The following is a 6,332-nucleotide window of genomic DNA, read 5'->3' as shown; positions in this document are numbered from 1 at the left end:
CTGCATTTAATTGATCCATTGGATATCCATCAATATATTTAACTAAAAACCAAAAATGTCAACCGTCGCACTGGGAGTAAAGTCAAGGAATCACCAAAGTGTAATTTCCTGGACCTGGGGACTGTAAATGTCTGGAGCTGAGTTTCCTGGAAATATATTTGATTATGATGAATAATAAGTGACACTGTTGGCCCCCTCACCTGCAAAACGATACTCAAAAGGACATGTAGGAACCAGGAGAAGGGTCAAAAAGATTAAATACTTATAAAACAAATTCAAATAGACACAATTAAACTTCAGAAAGAAACAAAAAAACTTCAAGAAGGGACTGAACATCAATAAATAGACACAGAATAACACATAAGCTGAAGCACAGTAGTTAAACAGTATTAGCTTATATGGCACATTTGTAATTCTAGAGAGAAAGAATCTTGCTCTTTTCTGGACATATGAACATGGAACTCTGCTGGATCTCCATACCAACTGAGGCCTCTCTGCTGTTCATTTCACACAAACCTACTGGAGAGAGAGCATTAGAAAACCTACAGAGAAAAAGTTCAAATTGTGAACACTAACATGTCTTCTAGACAACACCTCATTGCTGAGATGGAGCTTGTCCATACTTTATCTAAACTGACCCCAGAGGAGAGAAAGGTGGAGGTCAGAAGACAAATGTATGTGGAGCTCAAAGCAGTGGAGATGGAGCGCAGACAAAGAGCTGCTCTGGGGACCCTGGCAAAAAGCGAGAGGGACAGAGAAGAGACTCAAAAGGTGACAGAAAGTCTCCAGAAAGTAAACATGGAGACAGACAGGAGGAGGCAGGAGGCCCCAAAGGAAAGACGGCAGAACCAGTTGAAGCAAGAGAGGCTTCAGTGGCAACAGGTGATACTGAAGGGAGTCAAAAGCCAACTCACAACTTCCTCGCTCTGAATGAAGAGCAGGAGAAGAGACGAGAGGAGGCTGACATCCTGACCCCCGACCTGAAGTCACCTGAGAGAAAGAAGAAGACTCTCCACAACAACTGGGTTGCAGAGAAAGAAATGCACAGTAGGCCTGTCGTTGATGACGCCACCTATTTCCTGTTTGCTGCCAAACCAAACCCAAAGTCTGATGGTATGTATCATCAGGGTTGGAAGGGATACGTTAAAAATGTAATCCATTACACTGAAAAAACAGAGTATCAAAATGTAAAAGTAATGTAACCTGACCTACTTTTCGTTACTTTTGGATTACCTAAATATGAAGTGCAAAGCAAATAAAAGAGAAAACAAACAACAGTAACTTGTTGTAATGCTGTTACATTACAAAAGCTTAATACATTCATCAAAAGCATAGATTGTTTTTTTGTTTAATAGATCAGTTGTCTACCTACTGCATTAAAAAATAAATGTATTTAAAATAAAGAAGAATTAAAGTAGCCTAAATATAATCTACCCATAATATATGGACCTTTATTTCAAAATGTATTGTAACATTTTAATCCTGCTAGTAATCTCTATTTTTTTTAAATGCAACAGTTATCTGATTACTTCTGTCATATTCCTCAACTGTGGCCTTGTGTTTAACTTTTAATTAACATGCAAGTCAACTGTTATCTTCTTTTATCTGAAGGAAAAACAGCTGAGGTCAGAGAGACCCTGCAGTCCATGCAGAAGGACAGACTCTCAGTTGGACCCTGGGTTGGAAAGTACCAGCAGAACCACGAGAAGAAGCGGGAGAAACGCCGGCTGAAAGCAGAGGCTCAACACGAAGAATACATCGCCTCCAAGAGCCATGGCCCCCAGCAATCCGTGCTCGATGAACTGTTGGACTGGTACGTCTGCTAAAATCAACCTAAAATCCACTTTCTAACAGATTCGTTTTATTGTTATTTACCTTGTTTCATTGTTTTCTTTATTGTTTGTTCTTTAGTAAAAATGGGTTGAACAAGAAAAGTGTCTACAAAAACTGGCTTGCGGAGAAATAAATGGAGACCGAGCGTGTCACTGATAACTCCAACTATCTCGTCCTTCCTGCGATTCCAAACCCAAAGTCTAATGGTATGTCTCATCAGGGTTGGGAGGGTTACTTTAAAATGTAATCCGTTACAATAACTAGTTACACGTCAACAATTGTACTCAGTAACTTAATCTAAGTATCAAAATATAAAAGTTATGTTACCTGATTATATTCCGTCACTTTTGGATTACGTCAATATGAAGTGCAATGCAAATAAAAACAAGAGAAAATAAACAACAATAAGATGATTTTCAATCAAGTGTATGTAACAATGTAACCTAAGAAAAGAGAAACCAAGATATTTCATATAAAAAATGTGGTAACAGTTAGAGTTCACAAATGCTGTTTAAGCTTAATACATTAATCTAAAGCATAGACTGTATTTCCGTTTAATAAATCAGGTGTCTACTACTGCATTCAAAAATAAATGTATTTAAAATAAAGAAGAATTAAAGTAGCCTAAATATAAACCATGAAGACAATTATTTCAGTACATCTACCGATAATATATGAATCGTTATTTCAAAATGTATTGCAAAAAAAATGTAACAGTAATCTGATTACTTATCTTTTTAATGAAATTGTAATCGAATACAGTTTAATTTTTTTGGTAACCTGATTATATTATGTCGTTATGTGTAATCCGGTACTCCGCAAGCCTGCGTGTCATATTCCTCTACTGTGGCCTTGTGTTTAACTTTTAATTAACATGCAAGTCAACTTGTATCTTCTTTTATCTGAAGGAAAAACAGCTGAGGTCAGAGAGACCCTGCAGTCCATGCAGAAGGACAGACTCTCAGTTGGACACTGGGACTGGTTGGAAAGTACCAGCAGAACCACGAGAAGAAGCGGGAGAAACGCCGGCTGAAAGCAGAGGCTCAACACGAAGAATACATCGCCTCCAAGAGCCATGGCCCCCAGCAATCTGTGCTCGATGAACTGTTGGACTGGTACGTCTGCTAAAAACAGCAGCTTGAAATCCAGATCTAACAGATTTCATTTTATTGTTATTGTTATTTACCTTGTTTCTTTGTTTTCTTTATTGTTTTTTCTTAAAATGTTCATTTTAAAACCTGAAATTGTTCTGTCTCCTCTCTTACATAAACGTTGGTTAAGATGTGTGTAAATATACTGACGAGCAGTGGTGGTAAGTAACTAAGTACATTTGCTCAAGTACTTTTTACTTTTGAGGTACGTATTTCCATTTAATGCTACTTTGTTCTTCTACTCCACTACAACTCAGAGGTTAATATTGTACTTTTACTCATCTACATTCATGTAGTACCTTTAGTTACTTTGCAGATATAGCTTAATGATAAACAATAAGATCAATACTAAGAAAATCTTTAGATACACCCAGATTTATTTCACACACTCTGGTACTTATACTTTTACTTAAGTACAAGATCTGAGTACTTCTTCCACATCTGCTGAAGTGATGTCTATGTCATACTTTGCGTGGTGATAGTCAGCAGCCTTGACCTTTCACAGTGACTTAAGGAAATTAATGAGCCTTACCAAGAAATAAAATATAAGTTAAATGAAACACTGTTTTTGTTTGGACTACGCAAAATTAACGAATCATTCGCTTTTTTCGCTTTTTTCAGAAAAGCAACAGCAATGTTTTGTACCTTATTAAATGGAGACAGATTCAATTCAAATGCATCACTCTAAAGTCAATTTGTTTTTAGTTTAACCATTAGAAGCCTGTGTTAAAGATAATAATAACTTAAATTGATATATTGGCTTTCATAAACCAAGGATGCTTATACTGTACATGTAGATGTGATACCAAAGGGACAACAAACCACTTTCTTGATATATTAGAGGATTTTTGTTTGCTTCAGAAAAAGTCACGGCATCTGGCTGCTGCTAAATTGAAAAGATAATACATTTACAACATAGGTAGTCCAAATGTTTGGAAATGCATGTGTCTGTAATAAGAAGATGAATCCACGAGGATGTAAACAATCCTGTGGGAGCCATCAGGGAAGTAGTATGATGAGAGTCAGGCAGGACCGCAGAGACAGGTTCAGCCACGACTCGAAATCCAGGACTCATGATGCAGGACTCAGGATCCAGGACTCAGGACCACAGCAACATGCACAGCCACGACTCAGGATCCAGGGCTCGCGATCCAGGACTCAGGACCACAGCAACAGAATCAGCCACGACTCAGGATCCCGGCGTAGATAGACACCAAAAAGAAATTTGGGGGAAGCTGGGTTATTCGGAACATGAGAGTACACAGGTACAGACAGAGAGAAGGAAGAAGTAAGGTGTCCCCCGACAGTCTAAGCCTATAGCAGCAAAACTAGGGGCTGAATCTAATCAGCCCTAACTATAAGCTTTATCAAAAGGAAGGTCTTAAGCGCACTCTTAAAAACGGATAGGGTGTCTGCCGCCCGAACACAAACTGGAAGCTGATTCCACAAATGTGGAGCTTGATAAGAAAAGGCTCTGGCTCCCATTGTACTTTTAGAGACTCTAGGAACAACCAACAACCCTGCATTCTTGGAACGCAATGCCCTAGTAGGACAGTAGGGTATAATGAGTTCTTTAAGGTAAGATGGCGCCTGCCCATTAAGGGCTTTGTAGGCGAGAAGAAGAATTTTAAATTCTATCCTGTGTTCTATAGGGAGCCAGTGTAAGGCAGCCAGAACAGGAGTAATGTGGTCCCTTTTTTTTTTAACACGAGCTGCAGCATTTTTAATCAGCTGAAGCGACTCATTATTTTATGTCAGAAAATGTGATTCCATATTTCATTTAGATTTGGCCTATTGAGAAACTTTGCACAGGTGCACCATTACAAGCCAATCAGAGCAGACTGTGTTTTTTGGGAGAGAGGCTTAGAGACACAGATGTTAAAACAGAGCGTTTGAGACAGAGGGAGACTGCAGCTATAATCACACAGATAACCATTGATTTAAGTATTGAAGCTTCATTTATTGAAAGGGCAGATAAAGTGGATAGGTCATTATGGATAGGTCATCGTTGAGTAATTATTAGGCCTGGCAATGTGATCAAAATTGTCCCCTTGTAATGCTCAGAGGCATGCCAATGGTGTTTTTCAAACAAAAAAAGTTATAAACAGTTACATAGCCTATTTAATGGCAAGCATCATGGCAGAGTTGTACATCTTTGGATTGCCTATTACCTCATTGGCCGCCACATTGTGATGTCAGACTGTGTTTCTCCATACATTGATTCTGTTTGGAGCTTTATTCCCTGGCATTCTCTACAATCCTCATTGGCATATAAGCACAATACTCATTTTCACTACCAGTCAGTGCACTATTTCTGGTCTTTATGCCAAGTTAAGCTAAGCAGCTACTGCTTTACATTGAGAACTAAACCTATGCCCTAACATTGTATACAGCTCTCTGACTAACTCTGTCCTAGCTCATATTCTCCCGACAGATTATTCCTCCCTCAGTAACAGCTGCTAGTCCTGCTGACACGTGTTTAAACTTCTCTCTCTTCTTATGACAGATTGGTCACAAGAGAATGGAAAAGACGATGCGACTCCATGTTCAGACAGCAGGGATAATAAATGCTCAGTGTGCTGAAGGCTGTGTTTTTTCTCAGTTTATCCTGTTGGGAGAGAGTGGGCTATTTAAAGCTTCAATGGAGGTGGAATAGGTGTAACATTGACTTGGCAGTGTAGGCTGCAAAGAGTTTGCAAAGTGGGACACAAGAGAGTGTCCCTCTATTTTTCCTTCCTCTACACTTTTTTTTCTCTATACCTCTTCTCATCTCTGAAGGGCGCAGAAAGAAACAATACGAGTTTCAGTCCCAGAAATGTCAAGTCAATGTCAAGTGGACACAGCTTTTTTCCCTTATGTGCTATTTATCTGTCTTTTTATTTTAATCTCAAGTTGTTGCATAATAAAGTCTTTCCTTAACCCCTGAGGAGCTTCCACCCACACAACACTGTGAAAGATGAGAAGGCAGCCTGTTGTTACTCACAATATCAACACAAATATTGCATCCCTTCTCAGACTAAAACTGTAAATGGCCACAAAGTTTGTCTCTAAAAGCAGTTCACATGACTCATGTGTGATAAAAACCATAGATGAGGAAGTTCATTTCAGTTACTTTGGCATCGGCTCTTAATGACTCCTGAGGTTGAGCACATATAACAGATCTAAATGCATCCGACCTTATTGAGTAGGCTATGTGTGTCATTGATTATTTGCTTCTCTCTGCATTGCTCCTGCCTGCAGCGATATGGAAGTAAGCTTGGGTTATGACACTGTTGCTGCCCCTCTGAAAAGTGTTTTTCAACTGGACTGTAGTTTAGTATTTACTCTTCACCCTGCTGAAGTCACCAT

The sequence above is a fragment of the Gymnodraco acuticeps genome, unplaced genomic scaffold, assembly GCF_902827175.1.
Source record: "Gymnodraco acuticeps unplaced genomic scaffold, fGymAcu1.1, whole genome shotgun sequence".
NCBI classification, from domain to species: Eukaryota; Metazoa; Chordata; class Actinopteri; order Perciformes; family Bathydraconidae; genus Gymnodraco; species Gymnodraco acuticeps.
The sequence above is the reverse complement of the archived record's forward strand: the minus strand, read 5'-3'. Positions refer to the sequence as shown.